The 18,533-nt window shown below is 46.4% G+C and overlaps 1 long non-coding RNA gene across 13 annotated transcripts in view; it reads left to right on the top strand.

The window, feature by feature from the left end:
- Positions 1 to 17,565, top strand: part of LOC129403417 (uncharacterized) — a 43,601-nt gene extending 26,036 nt beyond the window's left edge. For 4 of the 13 annotated variants that reach the window (XR_008629218.1, XR_008629224.1, XR_008629226.1 and 1 more), the window contains 8 exons: positions 592 to 683; positions 1,149 to 1,273; positions 2,020 to 2,100; positions 7,215 to 7,307; positions 9,577 to 9,705; positions 12,826 to 12,902; positions 13,987 to 14,247; positions 17,278 to 17,565. This is a non-coding gene — a long non-coding RNA (uncharacterized LOC129403417). Of the gene's footprint in view, positions 1 to 586; positions 684 to 1,148; positions 1,274 to 2,019; positions 2,101 to 7,214; positions 7,308 to 9,576; positions 9,706 to 11,544; positions 11,602 to 12,825; positions 12,903 to 13,986; positions 14,248 to 14,655; positions 14,770 to 17,277 lie in introns of all 13 variants that reach the window. The other 9 variants (XR_008629215.1, XR_008629217.1, XR_008629219.1 and 6 more) reach the window with 6 other exon arrangements.
- Positions 17,566 to 18,533: the final 968 nt, after the last annotated feature.

Raw genomic sequence — 18,533 nt, 5'->3', positions numbered from 1 at the left:
GCCTACACCTGGTCAGGGCTTCGTCCCTGAGAGCGTTCACACATTCATGGATGCTGGGGTTGGAATACAGGTCGCCCATATTTACAAGCATCTTACCTGCTTTATCATCTTTTTGCATACATCGCATTCAAGATATTATTTTAGACTTTGATATGGATTAAGCTATATATTTCGAAAAGATACCATCTTAATAAAATGGCCCTGGAAATGTTCTTTAATAGGGTAAATGGGTTGGGGGCTGGAGCGACAGCACAGCGAGTATGGCATTTGCCTTCCATGCAGCCAACCTGGGTTTGATTCCCAGCATCCCATATGGTCCCCTGAGCACCTTCCGGATGTGGGTATCAAAAGGGACTGGGGTTTGCCAAAGAAAATTTACGTTTTACCCTATTTTGGTTTGCTGTTTATAATTTTTTCAAAGGCATTACACCCAGAGATGCTCAGGTTTTACTCCTTTCTCTGGGCTCAGGAATTATTCCCTCGGTGCTCAGGGGGTCGTATCAGATGTGGAAGATTGGTTGGGGCCAGCTAGGCAAACATCTTACCTGATTATCTGTCTTACCCCAAAATTTTTTTTTTTGTTTAGGTCAGGAATTTGAATTTTTATTCTCACACGTCAAGAAGCGAAGCCCCTCTCATTTCAGATCTCCCTGATCTGGTGACTCCCGGAGACTGCCCACTGGGTGAGTACAGTGAGTAGTTTTGTTTTTCTGGGTTCTGTGTTTGGAGGCAGATAGTGTTTTGTGGACAGGGGAGCTTTACTCAGGGATTACTTCTAGTGTGCTGGGGAAGATTTTACTCAGCAATGCCAGGAGTCGTATTACAGAGATTAGGGTGCATGCCTCGCACCTGCCAAGCAAAGGCTGAGCCCTGCACCTCAGGATTCCTCATACCTGCCGAGAATGATCCCTGAGTGCAGAGCTAGGGATCACTCCTGAGCACTGCCTTTTCTGGTCCAACATACACACATGAAATATGTGAGAGCAGAGACAGAGAAGAATGAGGATTCAGGAGAAACCATAGGCTTCTGCTGCATAGAAAAAGCCGTTAAACAAGCTTTTAAGGACACGCTCTTTGACTGTTTAAATGTTCATGTGAGAATTTGTCTTTGCATGTGAATTTTTCTTTTTTTCCCCCTCCTTTGTTAGTTCCCATTTTGTTGTTGCCGTACTTCTGCGCCACACCCTAAAGTGCTCAGGCCTTACTCCTGACTCTGAACTGAGGAATCACTGCTGCCAGTCGCCCATAAGCTTTGCATGGGTACTGGTCTTGGGTAAGCTGATAGTTTATGCTGTACTACCTCTCTGTGCCCCGGAATAAAAGATTTGTAGTTAAATAATAGAAATAGTTCATATCATGGTTCTTAATCAACACCCAGATATAGGATACTTATACGCTACAACACGCTGTTTGTACAGTTCTCAAATATATTGCTGCAAGACAGGAGCGAGTGCTGGGTGAGGCCTATGCAGTTGTGCTGATTGGGATTAGCGTAAGTCAGGACCCAGAAGAGATGGGTACTAACTGAACAGACCTGGGGCTGTACCTTGGGCTGACCTGGACATAGAAGTGACCCTGGGCTCCAGTAGAAATGTCCCATGCACGTTTCCCTGTCCACCCTGCCAGAGGGTGACTGAATGTTCATCCCTGCTGAATTCCTTTAGCTGCCCCATGGCAGAGCCACTTTCAGGGCTGTGTTCACTGGGGGCCGGACAAGGGGCAGCCCTGGTGCGGGCCTGTACGGACCTTCTTGTAGGATTCAGGGAAGGTCCCAGGGCTCAGTTTCCTCTCCTGTAGCCGAGCCCAATACTCTGGTCTGGTCAGACAGCCCGGATACCAACCCACTTGTGTCTGCAGGAGAGGAAGGAGCTTCTGGCAGTGTCTTCCAGGTGGGTCAGAGATCTGGTGCCGGATTGTTTTTGCTGGTCAGAGAGTTTCCAGTTGCAGTGCTGGGACTTCTGGGCAAGGTTGGTAGATTGTGCTGCTCTGTGGTGCTCATGGCTCTGACTTCTCCTCCAGGTCTTGCACAGAGCTTATTTCAGATCCTCAGGAATTAGAGATGGGAAGATGGTGACACGCTTTCTGATTCACTGTCCACAGGTAGGAGAAGAGTGACAGGAGGACACGGGTGTGAACAAGCTTCCTGGCCGATCTGTCTTGAGCTATTTTATGAGGGAGCCCTGGGACAGGGTTCCTGGCAGGGGTGACTGAGTGATCTCTGAGGCCACTTTTGTCCCTGTTTGTTTTGTTATATTTAGACTTAATTGTGGTCAAGAAGTACTCCCAACTCTGTGCTCCTGGGTCACTGGTGTCAGACTCGGATCTTATTGGGTACTAGTGGTATAAGGCTAACTACTTGATGGGGGTTGTTTTGTTGGGGAGGTGATGGGGGGCCACACCCTGTGATTCTTGGGAGTATTCCTGGCTCTGCACTCCAACATTGCACCTCAGGGTTCTTGCTGGACCATATGGACAGCAGGGATCGCCAGCCCTACCCGGGTTTCCTGGACTCACTCTCCTGTTACTCCATCCTGCTACTTTGTGTTCTTTCATTTTTGATTTTGTGCCACAGTGCAGCTGCTCATGGTTTCCTCTTAGCTCTTTGCTCCGGATTCACCCCGGACTATCAGCAGGACCCAGGAGTACAGGCCTGTCTGCACCCTGGCTGCTCCAGTGACTGGCCCCGGGACATGCATTTCCCCTGTTTTGTTCTTCCTGCTGAGAGAGCCTCGCCTGTTTAGTCACTGTCTCTTGTTCACTCGCTGCTGTGTATGTGCAGTTCTGAGGGAGCAAAAGATCTAGGGCCAGCAGAGGTATTGGGGGTCAAGTCACTTACACATTCCATGGGAAGGATTTGGGGTGGCCCTGAAAGAGGACTTCCGAGTCCTACGGGCCCACATGTCCTCACACAGCTTTGAGTCACTTGCTGGACATTGTGTGTCCCTTCTCATCCCTGGAACACAGAACAGGGACTGTGGGATGTGGCATTGGCGGGGGAGGGGTGTCTCGTGTGTTGGTCCAACTCAGTGTTGCTTTATTTGGTCCTGCTAAGTCTATACTCAGGTGTTACCCTCTGCAGTGCTCATCAGATTTAATCCTGGGGTGGCTGCTGGCAAGCCCAGAACCTGCAGGAACCTTCTGGTATAGTGTCATTGTAGCACATCTGGTTTCCTGTGAGGGATTTCTGGGCTCATCAGCCTGAAATGTGGGTGGAGGCTGGTTCCTCCTGACTGAAGTGGGGAACCCTGAGCTATGGAATGCTGGAATTCAAACCCCGTGGATTGCGTGCAAGGCAAATGCCCTGCCACTATGTTGTCATTGCAGCCCCTAAGATCATTTATTTAGAAGAGTCTCATCCCCTCAGTTGCTGTTTGACTCAGTGCTTGGGGTCACTTCAAGTGATCTTCAGAGACCAGATGGCGCCTGGCATCAAATCAGAGGTCCCTGCGTGCAAAGCATGTTCCCCAATCCGGTGCATTGCCTCCATTGGACTCTTTTTGGTCTTTGAAATTTGCTTTGGGACAAACCTGCAGGACTCAGGGTTTTTTCCTGGGCTCTGCACTCAGGGATCATGCCTGGCTGGTGGGGGACCGTATGGGGTTGTCAGGGATGGAACCTGGATTGATGGGCAAGACCTTTGCCCACCTGCTGTACTATCTCCCTACCCCCATCTTCCCTTTTTTGTGGGGGGTTACACCAGGTGTTGCACAGGGGTTACTCCTGGCTCAGGCATTCAGAATTACTCCTGGATGTCCTCTGAGGGCCATATGGGATGCTGGGCATTGAACCCGGGTCGGCCGTGTGTATGTCCATCACCTTACCCACTGTGCTATCAGTCCACACTCTCCCCTTTGTTTTTTATTTTAATACACATTTGGTGGGCTTGTGAACTTTGTCCTTGCTTGGGTGCTTGGGTTTACTCCTGACTCTGCACCCAGGGAGATTGAACTCAGTGCCTCCAGTGGCTGGTATCCTGGAAACATTATAAAGGGCACGTGGATAAAGGAGAATATAGGGTCTCTCGGAAAACTGACTGTGAAGGCCAATTTTGTGACAGGACACGAGAACCCATGTGAGAGCCTTGCTCATCCCCGTCACCACACTGTGAGTGATGGGGACGCGGTAGTGTGAGGGGCACTTTCATGCTTGTTGTTCACTTGTTTCCCGATACCCCGGCAGTTCTGGAGTCTCGGTGGAGGCTTAAGGGGGATGCATTTTTTTGCAGGATGTGGTGAGGTTGTACTGAGACACAGGGGTTGTGTGTGTTAGTATGTGATCCTGGGGGAACCCTTTGGCCACCATTGCCACCTCCTCAGATCAGGCAGTGGCGGGTGGGTGCGGGGCTGAGCTCTGGGTCTACTGTGAGGGGGGGGCGGGGCTTGGTCTTCCTGACCCTGACACCACAGGACTGTGCTGGACCCTGTCCAGGAAGCTTTTATTTTGTTGTGGGGCCTTGTGTTGCTGTAGGTTTTTCCTCGTGGTCCTCAAGCCTTCCTTTGTGCGGTACTCAGGGAACAGCCCCTGACACCCTGTACACCAACCTGCTGTTCTCTCTCTGACCCACTAAGAGATTTTCTTCCACATTTATGTTTAACAGTGAAGGATTGCACCCATAACAAAGCTAGTTGGGAGGAGCGACAGTACAACGGGGAGGGGAGGGTGTTGGTCTTACCCATGCCCGACTGGGATTTGATCCCCAGTATCCTTTATGCTCCACCAAATGTCACCGTTCTAGTCAAATACAAAAGCCCAAGAACTAGTTTGAGGATAGTCAGGCTCCTCACAGCAATCCTCCCGAAGGACTTTCCATTTGCTGGGTGCCTGTTTGACTGTGAGAACCAGAGATGCCCTCCACCTGCCCGGCCTATCCACCCAGGGATTATTCGACTAATTCTTACCTTGATTGCTGTGATTGATTTTAGAACTCAAACCACAGCATGAGGATTTGTTGTTGCTGCAATTTGACTTGAGAATGTGGTCACCAAATAGGAGTGAATGACAAGATTCTCCTGTGGAATATTTTTATGCTGGCGGGATAGTTCAGTGGAGCGACAATGTGACTTGAAAGGTGGTTGTCAGCGTGAGAAGTGCAGCGTGAGAACACCAATGGCTATGAGCACACACAGATCCATATAAAGGAATATTGATTACACATGTAATAAATACTTTTCCATTCACCAATTCCTAAGCCTGATTCTAGGTCACCCACAAAATTAGTTTAACAAATTCTGGGCATGTGATTCACTTAGTTTCTAGCCCACTCCTGTAACTGAATACATGAACAGTTGGAGCTACTCCAGCAATTGGAAGTTCAGTGCAATGTAAACAACAATCAGGACAGTTCAGTTGGGAGGTGCTGACCCAGGATCCATGGTTAGAACCCCAGAGGGTTCCCCGAGCCCAGTGTGGAGTGATCCCTGAGCAGTCAGGGAAAAGTGCTCGGCACAACAGAACGTGCCCCCCAAAAATGGTCATTGAACAGAAAACATTATGATATCTGTATATTAACGCTCAGTGATTTCTGAGCATTGTTTTTTGTGGTGTTGGTTAGGGGTCAGGGTTGGGGCACTTACTAGTGGTTACTTGCAAGGAAATCCTTGTGGATTTTATTTGCTTAGTGAAAACATATACACTTTGGCTTCATACTTTGTGTATCTGGTAGTTGTTGACCCCACAGATTTCCTGCTGACCTGATCCAAGATGAGAAACGGAAAAAAATCAACTTTCCTTAGAGAAAGTACCCGGTCAGGAATAGTTGGAGTCTGGCCCTTTAAAACTCCGGCCGGAAGTGAGGGTGGCAGCATTTCCTATTGGCCGCCATTGTCAGAGCTTTGGGAGCGGAGTTGGAGGGAAAGGGGGTGCCCTGGGCTGACATGGGGTACCCCGCGGGGTCACTCCATGCAATGGAGGGGGCGACGGCCCCACCCTGGCGGCCCCAGCGTCCTACCGAGGTTTGTCCCTTTCTGCCATTCAGGGAAATGAGGGGGTTTCTGAGGGAACTTGCCTCAGTGCTGCCAGCAGGCCCGAGTCCCAAGGAGGCCTGGCCGCACACAGTGGGGATCGGGGCGACCCCCGGCTCTGTGCTTGGGATGCTATGGGGGTCTGGGGACCCCATGGGTTGTCAGTCAAGGCCCCACCCTCCCCTCTTGCCCTGTTGCTTAAGCCCCAACCAAAGAGAAAGACAAGAGGGAGTCTCAGTTTCCCCAGTTTCCCCGCAGGTCAGCGGAGTGTGCGAGGCCGCCTCGCCATTGGTTCCTGCAGGGACACTCGGAGCCCCCGGGGTCACGGGCTGGGACTGGGGGGGTCACCCGGGAATGTTCCCGGGCCGGTCCTTTGTGGGCCACATCCGTCATTGTGGGGATTATGGAGTCGGGGCCAAAGGGACGGTTCCCCAGGAAAGGGAGGGGGCGAGTCTCTCTTTTAAATAAAACCTATGTTGTGTTCTGTAATTTTTGACCGACATCCTGCAGAATTCAGTGTCCGTCCTGGCTCTGCACCAGGAGACTCTCCTGGCGGGTCTCAGGGTCCTGTGAATGTCAGGGTCAATCCTGTCAGCCCCGTGCACGGCAGGTGCTCTCCCAGTGCACTGCCCTCTGCACTGGCCGGGGACTCAGGAATGTGTGGATTAACGTTTGATTTTCCCGGGTTCCCTGCGCCTGCGGTAGGTTTTGGGATCCTGGGAGATGCAGAGCTGTAAGAGACCCTGGTGGATGCGGGTGTAGCATCTGGGCTGTGTTGTACCAGAGGGGTTCGTGCAACCAAATGTTGCAGGTAATAGTCTGGTCACTTCCAGAATGTACCCCTAGATGTACCATAATAAAATCTAGGATGACCATTGGTCACCAAGCATTTATTTCTTTGTTTTACATAATATTTATAGTGAGGGAACACATGAAAATTTTCAGGGGTGATTCCTACCTCTGCACTGAGGGATCACTCTTGGTGATGCTCAGGGCAACACAGCATTCCGACAATCAAACCTGGGTAGACACGTGCAAGAAATAACCCCACACAGTATATTTTTATTATTAATAATTATAGTTTTTGATCCACAGGTGGCAGGTGCTCAGGGTTAGCTCAGGTGTGGCTCCTGGCAGTGCTGGGTTGGGGAAACCTATGTGCTCTTGCATATTAACCTGGGCTCAGCTGCTTGAACTAAAAGCATCCTATCCATTTACTATCTCTGCTAACTCTCTGATTTTATTTTTCCCCAGAAAAATAATTTCTGCTTCACCTGTCAGGTTTCAGAGCAATCTCTCATTGACGGAGGTATTTCTCCCGGACCAGAGGCTGCCCCTTCTGTTCTGGTGAGTACTTGTAGAAACGGGCTTTGCAGGGACTTGTTGCACTAGGTTATAAATGTCTCACTCTAGGGGCAGGAGCCTTAGTACAGCCAGGACAGTGTTGGTCTTGCTCAGGACGGACCTGGATTCAATCCTTTCATTCCGCATAGGAGTGTCTGAACATCGAGAGATGTGGCCTAAAAGACCAAAAAGAAAGAAAAGCCGATGGGATTGCAGCGATAGCACAGCTGGTAGGGCATTTGCTTTGCATACGGCTGACCTGTACTCAATTCCCGGCATCCCATAGGTCCCCTGAGCACCGCCCGTAGTAATTTCTCAGTGAAGACCAAGGAATAACTCCTGTGCATTGCCAGGTTTGCCCCGAAAAGCAAAAAAAAAAAAAAAAAAAAAGAAAGAAAAGCCAAGCAATAGTAGAGCATATAGGGCACTTGCCTGTCATGTGGCTGAGGGGTTTGTTCCCCAGTATTCCATAGGGTTCCCTGAGCACTGCCGGGCATCTCTCAAACTTTTTTTTGGCTGCTGTGGGCTTCTATCCAACCTCATCTTTTAGTTTCACTCTTTTTGCTAAAAACTTGGTGTTGATCAGGGACTCTTCCCCTCTATCCGTGTGTCTCTCCATGTAGGGGAACCGTGCCATGTTCCCCACCAGTAAAGCAGGTGCTCAGCCCTTGAGCTCCTTTCCCTAGGTCTGTCCCACTACTTTGGGAGCAGACGCGCTGGGATTTGAGGAAACAACTGGCCTTGCTTGAGGATTGTGCCCTGCTCTGTTCACATTAGCAGTGCCATTTGGTACCGGTGAAGGTCCCCAAGCTTTCATGTGGCCAGTGTGTGCTCCAGCCTGGTGTGCTCTCTCCTGCCCCTCGGTTCATACCTTCATTGGAAGTTCTTAGAGGTGAACATGCTGGAAAACTTCCAAGAAGAGGCTGTCAGAAGGAAACTAAGGGGTTGGAGTGTCTGAGCAAATTTATAGACATTCATGATTTAGACTTCTTTTGGGCCAAATGCATGTTCCGCCTACTTTTCTTACATAGGGTCACATAACTGAATGAGTAAAATGACATAATCTGTGTAAACTCTACCTATAAGTTCTGAGCATCCCAGGGTGTGGCCCAAAAATAAACAAACCAAAGATTTGAGCCCTGAGATTTATGGCTGGATTTCACACATCACTGTTGGCAGATGACTTTCTCTGTGCCTTTGTCAGAGGGGAGGGGTGTGGCGATCTCAAATCCAGCAGTTCTCAAGATTTCAGGATGTAAAGTTGAGTCGGACGGATGCAAACCTTGGAAATCACAGCTTGTTTTCAGCTCAGCTTCACACCAGAAGCTGCCAGGTGTCCGCAGCCCTGCCATGAACTGTACCAGTTGGGCCTTGTCCTAGCCTCCACCGCCATGCCAGTCTGTTCTTATCAGAGGGTTCACGGGATTTATATAGAATTTGAATTCTGGGGTAAGAGATAGGCCAGGAGTGCAAGCCCTGGCCTTCGAAACAGACCGCCACAGTATAATAGTTTCATTTTCAGTTGGTCCTGCCTGCGATGCTAATGGGTCACTTCTTGTTCTGCTCATTGGTCATCCCCTGCAAGACGTGGGAACACTTTCCATCTGATAGAGATTGACTTGATTGAAGTGCATGTCAGGGAGGCACCCTATGCTCTGTGCTATCAGTGAGGCCATCATAAAAATGTTTTTACTCTGGATAAATTCCAGGAAGTTGTGATAGTAAATGTATTTTTTCCTACTAAGTACACAACTCCCATTTCTTGAGTGTGTGTTTGTCTTTGGGATCACATCCACCAGTAGTCTGCCCAGTCTTTCTTCTCACTCTGCACTCAGGAATCCCTCCTGTTGGGCCTTCTGGACTGTAGGGATGAGGGAGGTCAAGCCCGGGTAGCTGTGTGCAAGGCCAGTGCCCACCTTTTCCTGTTTTATTGACCTGACTCCGGGATCTGATTTTTACCTATTCAGCTACATATGTTTGTTCAGAAATTATAGACTTTTCAGTTAGGGTAGACCCAAGAGCCCTAAGAACAGGACAGCAGGTCAGCTGCTTGTTTTACCTTCCCTAAGAGCGAAGGGCATCGTGGATTACAGCACACTTTTTTGTCCCCTGGAGAGTAAGGGACATCTAGCAATGTTTTTCTGGTTGTGTCTCTGAGCTGTGCCTGAGGGTGATGCTGGTCAGGGCCTTTCTGGATCCAGTGTGGGGACTTCCAGTCAGGGCCATGAGTTGTGCTCCGTTCTGGAGCTCATGGGTCTGACTTCTCTTCTAGGTGATTCCCTGGACCCACGTGCTGATCCTTGGGAATTACAGAAGCTGCAGACAATGTTGAAGAGCCATCTGATACACTGTTCCCAGGTTGGAGGAGAACAATGTGGTGACATGATGCAGTGACAGGCAGGTATCGGTTTCTAGGGTCTCTGAATCTTGAGTTTCAGGAAGGAGTCCTGGGATATAATTCCTGGCCTGAGTGCTCCAACTCTCCCTATTTGATGCTACTGTGTCCTTGTCTGTTGGTTTCCTTTTATTTGGATTTAGCCACAACCAGCAGTGCTCAGTGAGTACTTCTAACTCAGTGCTCAATTATTCCTACCAGATCTCAGGGACCCTATCGGGTGGCATGGATTTAAGACTTTCTTCGGGGCTGGAGAGATAGAAAAGCGGATAGGGCATTTGCCTTGCACACGGCCAACACGGGTTCGATTCCAGCATCCCATATGGTCCCCTGAGCACCGTCAGGAGTAATTCCTGCAAAGCCAGGAGTGACCCCTGAACATTGCTGGCTGTGACCCAAAAAGCAAAAAAAAAATAAATAAAAAGGCTCTTCAGTTTCATTTTTTTTTCTTTTCAGAAACATTTAGTGATCATTATATTTTAGGACAGGAATGACTGCGTGCTTTATATCTGTTTCACTTACAGTACTTGTCTTTGCAAAGTAACTGTAGTTTGATCTATGCAACATTTTTCTTTTTTAAAAAAATTTTTTTTCAATTAGTGAATCACCGTGAGGATACAGTTAACATATTTGCATATTTTCGTGCTTGTGTTTCAGTCATACAATGCTCGAGTACCCATCCCTCCACCAGTACCCATTCTCCACCACCGATGATCCCTGTATCCCTCCCAACCCCCCACTCCATACCCCACCACCCCACCCCATCTCTGGTATGGTATTCCCTTATGTTTTGTGAGGTAATGGGAGGGTCACAACGAGTGATTCTTTTGGGTTACTTCTGGCTCTGTAGCTGGCAGTGCTTGCTGGACCATATGGGACAGTGGGGATTGACAGTCATGCCCACTGTCCCTGGACTCGCTGTAGTTTAACTCCATCTGCCGCTTTGTTTTCTATTGTATTTGTTGTTATCCCACAGTGGATGTGCTCAGGGCCACTGGAGACCTACCATCAGCTGCGGGCCTTCGGTGAGAGCAGCCTGGGAGCAGGGCTGCGCTTTGTGTTCCCTAGGGACAGTGGTTCTGATGGGCCAGGATTATTGACAGCAATGCTGATAACTTTCATATGTTCATTTCTCTTTGTTTGTTTTTGTTATTTGGCCACACTTGGCAATCGTCAGGCTTGCTTCTGGGATGCAGGGTGTCTACCCAGGCCAGTCAAGAGCATGGGAAAGCCCCCCACGTGATGTACTATCGATAAACTTCCTGTGAATATTTCCTTCCATTGCTAGATGAATCTACTTCTTGTACGACCACAGGGGCCCATGGGGGTGCTGTGGACTAAACCGGGTCAGCAACTATATGGCAGGTGTTCTATTGTACCTGGCCTGTAACATCATTTGTTATTATTTGTTTTCAGTTTTGATTGTGTGAGGGGCCTATACCCAGCAGTGCTCAGGGGTCACTCTGGCTGTATATTCAGGAATTTCTGGTGGCAGTGCTCCTGGCCTGTATGGTTGCTAGGGATCAAACCTCTCTCTGTATGTCATCAGGTGCCCACCTTGCTGGACTATCGCTCTGAGCATGAGTTCATTTTTTTTTTTAGGGACTCACGTCATCAGTTGCTGTTGTATTTCAGTGCTTGGAGTCACTTTCTGTGCTTTTTGGGGGGCTTCAGCATAAGAATTTCAGACTGAAATTGAAACTTCGGAATTCTGTGACTGATAACTACTAATTTGGGGTATATCAAAAGTGGAGTTTCTGTTCAAGCTCTTTTAGGAATTAGTTTAATATTGTTTGGGACACATTGGGTTGGCTTGTCACCAATATCATTTCTTTACCGGGACAGGAGTTCCTGGGCTTTAAGGAGGAGCCCTGAGCCCAGGAAGAAGAGGCATGTGTGCAGGTAAATGTCTGAGGACCCTCCGTGGCTCAGGCTCTGGGAAGTGTGTGGATGCCTGAGTTCATGTGAGTCACGCTGCTGACCCTAGAGGCCTCGGGCTCCTGGATACAGGTGTCTGTGCCACGCTCACTGTGCCCTTAATTTCATGAACTGCTTGTCATAGAAAGATCCTGTTCTTTCCTTTCTTGGCTTTGTTCTCATTTTCCCTTACCTGTCAGGTATGTAGAATATTCATGGGATTCACAGCCATTGGGCAACTGTCTGTGCTTCACCATTCTGCTGTTCAGCCTGCACTGATGGTGTGCCCTTTCAGGGGAATCTAGTTACCACTCTACTCTTTCTTTCATGCTTATTTTTGCCCTCAGATCATTAGCATGTTTTGTCAGTATATTAAATTTATTTTTGACTTTGAGACTCGGAATTTTCAGTGTTTATTCCTGGAAGTTTTAAGAGGTTACTTTTGGTGGTACTCAGAGATCAGACCCTGTCAGCTTCATGTGAGGGAAGTGCCTCCCTGCTATTCTATCTAATCCACTAAGAAATATCATTTGTGGGGCTGGAGCCATAATACAGCAGGTAGGGCGTTTGCCTTGCACGTGGCCAACACGGGTTCAATTCCCAGCATCCCATATGGTCCCCTGAGCACCACCATGAGCTTTTCCTAAGTGCAGAGCCTGGAGTAACACCTGTGAGTCACCAGGTGTGAACCAAAAAGCAAAAAAAAAAAAAATAAGAAGTAAAAAAGAAGTGTCTTTTACTTTTCTGTTTACAGAGTGAATGCATGAGCCTATGAAAAATTGCTGATTTGAGACAAAGAGTTATTACAGCCGGGAGTGTAGTTGTCCTGTACATGGCAGACATAGGTTAAAACCCTGACATCTTATATGCTCCTAGGTATCACCAGGCCTGTTTAAAAAACATAACCCAAAACACTACTTCGTGGATTCGCAAGCTGCTCCCAGCATTCCCCACAATGGATGTCCTTCGAATACTTTCCATTACCGATTCTTTTTTTTTAATTCTTGTTGGATAACACCAAGCAATGTTCAAGGGTTATTCCTGGATCATTCCCTCAGGAATTCCCGCTGGCAGTGCTTGGGGAACTATATGGGATTCTGAGAATCGAACCTGGGTTGGTCTTGTGCAAGGAAAATGCCCTAACCACAGTGCTATCACTCCAGCCCCAACACTACTAACTCTTTCATTGTGTTTTATGTTTGATTTCAGAAAGGAAATCGTAGCTTCAGGGGTTTTCACTGCAACAATTTGATTTGGGAATTGAGTCACCAAAAACGAGTGAATTGGTAAGATTAGCATGTTGAATATAAATATTTTGACAGGATAGTTCCTTGGATCTAGAATGTGACTTGAAAGTGGAGTTCTGGCCACTGCAGGGTGGAACTTTGTAGCCTACTGTTGTGAGTAGAGGGACCCTAGTCTTACTGGGTGCTAAAATCAGTCCTTTTAAAATCTAAGGATATTATTATTGTTGCTGTTATTATTATTATTATTATTATTATTTTTATTTCTTGGTTTTGTTTTTCATTCACTCACGGCGATGCTGATTAGTTACTTCAGGCTCAGCACTGAGGAATAACGCAGGAAAGTACTAATGGCACCATCTGGGATGCCAGAATTCAAACCGAGTCCACCATATGCAGTGGAAATACCCTCCCCACTGTTCTAGCATTCTTATCCCAATTCCTACTACCTTTAATTTTGAAGAAATATTCTGATTTTTCAATGAATTGAAAGAAGGCAGGAGAGTTAATTGTTTAAATGAATTATTTTGTTGCCACGAGTGATAGAGTATTGGGGCGGACTTGCCTTCCACAGGATGGAAATCTGGGTTCTATTCCCAGCAATGTTCCATGGGACCCACCATCAGTGATCCGTGGTACCTCTTGGTGTGGTCCACCTCAAATAAATACAACCTACAAACCAAAAAAGAACAAAAAACCTCATTGGTCGTGGAGAGGATTTATTTGTGGTGAAATGTTTACAGTAGCTCCCATGGTCCATCTTGCTGTGTTGCGTTTCAGCCTTGCCTTAACACACGGATCCGGGGCTCCACACTGTGCTACAAACAAACCAGGACTCGGGTGTATTTTATTTTGTTGGAAACTACGGCTTTGAAATTCTGCAGATAGTATTATTTCCATTTTATGTCTGTGTTTATCGAATTGAAAAAATTTAAACAAATTAATGATGGTGCAGCCTTCAATTAAGTGCAGTCACTATGTGGAAACATTGGGTCATCCCATAGAACATCCATCCACCTATCAGAAATTGCATTCCTCGTCGTGGTAATGTTGGTCTCAGTTTCTTTTGACAGGGAGACTATGAAGGAATGGAGCAGTCATTGGAATCCTCTTCTGCTTTTTACAGGGAAGCAGCCAGCCCTAGTGGAATGTCTCTGATCCTGCACTGTGTGACAGTGTCTCAGAGTGAGCAATCTCGCCCTCTGCCCCATGGGGATGCCGAGACAGGCCTAATGTCTTCTGAGGGTGATCAGAGTGGAGAGATCAACCTCACAGTGAAGAAGCTTTCCCCTGGGAAAAACTCCTCACAGTCTGTTCTCCTCAGTTTCTGGACACAAACCCCTCAAGGCAGAAGCCCCAGGACAGTGGGAGAGGAGCACCGTTTATGGTGAGTCCCGCATGCTGACATTTGCATAAGTAAAGTCATCATGGACTGACCCCGTCTAAGAATAATGTTCCCTTTGAAACCCCCAATAGACAGAATCCCCAGGATTGTTACCAGGGAGAACAAACTTTGATTCAGGTGTCATCGCAGTGTTTCAGTGCAAAGATTGCAAACTGCAGAAAAACCGTTTATGTATATGGACTGTGGGGAAGCTTTCACTTCCCCCTCAAATCTTATTATACATCATAGAGATAACACTGCAGACAAACCTCATGCATATGAGCAATGCGGAGAGGCCATTACCTTGTGCTCACAACTTGGTGTCTTCAGGGAAATTCATACAGGAATGAAAACTTACTCATGTCAGGATGGGAAGGTCTAAACTTGCTCTTCTGATCTTTTTCATCACAGAAAGAGTCATTCTGGAGAGAAACCATATTCATGTCAGGACTGTGGAAACGTCTTTGCTTATCACTCAAGCCTTTCTGTGCACAAGGATAATCACACTGGAGAGAAACAGTGACTGTAAGACATGTTGAAAGGCCTTCACTTGATTGGCAGCCCTTAAAGGGCACATGGATACTCATACTGGAGAGAAGGCTTATATATGTCAGGAGTGGGGGCAGAACTTTAGCAGATCCTCAGTGCTTACTGTACATAGGAGAATTCATACTGGGAGAAACCTTATAAATGTAAGGTATGCAGAAAGGCCTTCACTAATTTATAGGTTTCAATAGGCATATGAATACTCATACTGGAGAGAAGCCCTTTGTATGTCAGGAGTGTGGGAAGACCTTTACCAGTTCCACGTATCTTATTGTACATAGTAGAAATCCGTGCCTTATGTATGTCAGGAGTGTGGGAAGGCCTTCAGCTGTCCTCCTATCTTACAGTACATAGGAGAATTCACAATGGAGAGAATCCTCATAATTGTAAAGTTTGTGGAAGGGTCTTTACTCAACATATGAGAAGTCATACTGGAGAGATGCCTTATTAGTGTCAGGAATGTGGGAAGGCATTTAGCTCATCCTCAATGCTCACTGTACATAGGAGAAATCATTTGGGAGAGAAGCCTTTTGTATGTCAGGAGTGTGCGTAGACCTTTCTCAAATACTCAGCTGACTAGACATAACAGAATGCACACTGTCGAGAAACCTTAGAAATGTAAGGCATGTAGAAAGGCCTTCATTTGATCATCTGCCCTGAAAACACATATGGGTACTCACAGTGCAGAGAAGCCTTATGTATGTCAGGCGTCTGGGAAGGCCTGACATACATAAGGCATTATACAGTAGTAGTATAACCTTAGTATTATATTTACTACTCATAGGAGAATTCACACTTGAGAGAAACCATATTAATGTAAGGACTGTGAGACAGCCTTAATCAGCACAAGCGATTTCATACTAGAGAGAAATTGAATGTGAGAAATGTGGAAAGCGTGTCATTTCTCATGCCTTTGTAGTCATAGGAAAATAAATGGAGAGGTTTTTCTTTATTTGCTTTTTGGGTCACACCCGTCTATGCACAGGAGTTACTCCTGGCTCATGCACTCAGGAATCACCCCTGGCGTTGCTCAGAGGACCATAGGGGATGCTGAGATTGGAACCCGGGCAAGGCAAACACCCTACCCGCTGTGCTATCACTCCAGCCCCTCTGTGAGTCCTTTTGGTGGATGTATGTTTTGCAATCTGGAGAATCGTGATATCCCCCAGAAATTTTGCAGGGATGTGATTCGGATCCAGTAGAGTCATGGCTGTGAAATTATTTTGTAAGTTATAAAGTGAGAGCCTGGCAAGCGACCCGTGGCGTACTTGATATGCCAAAAATAGTAACAATGACGGTCTTCATTCTCCTGACCCTGAAAGAGCCCTCATTACGCCATCAGCCTACACTGGCATACGACAGGGACAAATGGAGACATTACTGGCGCCCGCTCGAGCAAATTGATGAACAACAGGATGACAGTGATACAGTGAAGTTTTAAAGTGCCTTTTGAACATTAGGCACACGGATGTGGCGTATAAATATAAGGCATTATTTCTGGCTTCAATCTTGATTTTAAAGTTGGCTTATTAGTATAAAGTAGCAGATAATGTTATTAATTTGGGGGAGAAATGAAGTATTGATAAAGTTTTGGGGAAAGGGTGTTTGATTAATTAATAAAGTTTCTGATCACTGTTAGTTCATAGAAAACAATAAGACTTGGGGCCGGAGCAATAGCACAGCGGGTAGGGCGTTTGCCTTGCACGCGGCAGACCTGGGTTCGATCCTCGGCATCCCATATGGTCCCCCAAGCACCGCTAGGAGTGATTCCTGAGTGCAGAACCAGGAGTGCAGAACCTGAGCATCACTGGGTGTGACCCAAAAAGCAAAAAAAAAAAAAATTCAATAAAAAGAAAACAATAAGACTTACAGTGTATCTGGGCCATTTGTATTAGGGATAATTAAGTGGGTAATCCCCTCTGGTCACTTTGTCTTCTGATGTATTCTTGCTGTCTGCTGGCCTCTTCTTACCACTTCATCAGTCCTAACTTCTCCAGGAAGTGACCTTCACAGTGCAGCCATTTTTTCATTCATTATTAGTGGGCTTATATTTTGGGCCTGTCATTAGATTGGACTGAGTGAAGTCATCATTTTTTTTGGTTAAAAACAGTCATTTCAGCTTGCTCAGACTAATACAATAGGTACTTAATAAAGTGTTGCTAATTCTTTCATTGGATCAATTAACCAAACAGGGTGTTTTGCTCTGTAGCTCCTTGGATCTTGGGTTCTTATGATTTTTTTTATGCTTTGAATCCCTTATCAGAACAACAGTTTTTGGTGCATAAAGTACATATCTACAAATAATGCCAGTTACACTGAAATACAGTTATCAAAATGAAAAGAATCCAAACTTGTCATATAGTAATGTTTACTTTTAAAATTAACACATTAAACAGCAAGATCATTGAATTAAAACTTGGGAATAGTTACTGTATTTTTTTTTTTTCAATGATAGCTGCTTGAAACTCTTTTTTGCACTGTGCACAGGAAATCATCAGTATGGAGTGGCCTCTGAAGATCACTTAGAAGTATGGAATGCTGAGAAAGAGCTGTCTGGACCTGATGCTAGACTTTGGTAGCTGAATGATGCTGGGGAGAGTTACCAGATCCTCATTTAGATAGGAAGGCTGTGAGCAGAGGTGATCTAAATGGCAAGTTTAAGATACATGAAACTTAAAAGCGGTGATAAAATTGAGTGATGTTCAGTAACATCTCTGTAATATGAATAAAAATATTGTGATACGATGCAAAGTCAAGGCAGAGATAATGCTAATACTATTGTTGTGCTTTGTTGCCTGTCTTCTTTTTTGGGGTCACATGGTGATGCTCAGGGGTTACTCCTGGCTTTACACTCAGAAATCACTCCTGTTGGTACTCGGGGGACCATATGTGATGGCAGGGATAAAACCCAGGTCATTTGCATGCAAGGCAAATGCCCTACCAGCTGTACTATTGCTGTGGCCCAAGGCAGTCTTGTTCATATCTAGGGCAGTAGTCTTACATTTCAAAGACTTTGGAAGTTAGAGGGCCATAAGTCATCTAACAAGTGTTGCAAAGATGTGTACATTTGTGGACGTCTGTTAGGCTTGATCCAATCCCTTGGCAGTATTAATGTATTAAGGCCTTATACTCGTAGACTTGAGGACTAGAATCTGTCCAGACAGTCCTTGTTTACCTACCAGTATTTAAGAAATTAAAGTAGACCCACTCTTTTTGTAGATTCCAAATATAAATTGACATATAGATGTGTAAATTTTTTTCTGTGTGTGTAGGGGTGCACAGCTGGAGATGCTCAGGCGTTACTCCAGTCTCTGCACTCAGGAACTAGTTCTAGCAGTAAACCGGGGACCATGTGAGATGCTGGGGATCAAAGCTTATTTGGCTCTGGACAAGGCAAGTTCCTACTCATTGTACTATCTCTTCAGCCCCAGACATGGAAACTTTTATAAGATAATTTCATTGAAGTTTTCTGTAGTTACTAAAAAATATTATAAAGGTCTTTGTGAAAATGACTCACAAAAACTGACTATGTCTGTTTAAAAAGTTTGCTAGTGTTTACATGGGAAGATCATGGACAAACAATACAGTGAGTACTCCAGCGATTCATAGAAAGAAGGCCGCCGTGTGGATGGTAAGGCAGGGCGAGCTGGGCCTTGAAGACAGGTTCAGTGGATAGACACGAGTGCGGGAGAAGGCATTTACAGCAGGTAGGAGCCGTAGGAACTTTGGGTTTACTCCTGGGA

This window comes from Sorex araneus, chromosome 3 (assembly GCF_027595985.1).
Source record: "Sorex araneus isolate mSorAra2 chromosome 3, mSorAra2.pri, whole genome shotgun sequence".
In the NCBI taxonomy this organism is placed as follows: domain Eukaryota; kingdom Metazoa; phylum Chordata; class Mammalia; order Eulipotyphla; family Soricidae; genus Sorex; species Sorex araneus.
This window is presented reverse-complemented; position numbering and strand designations above follow the sequence as displayed.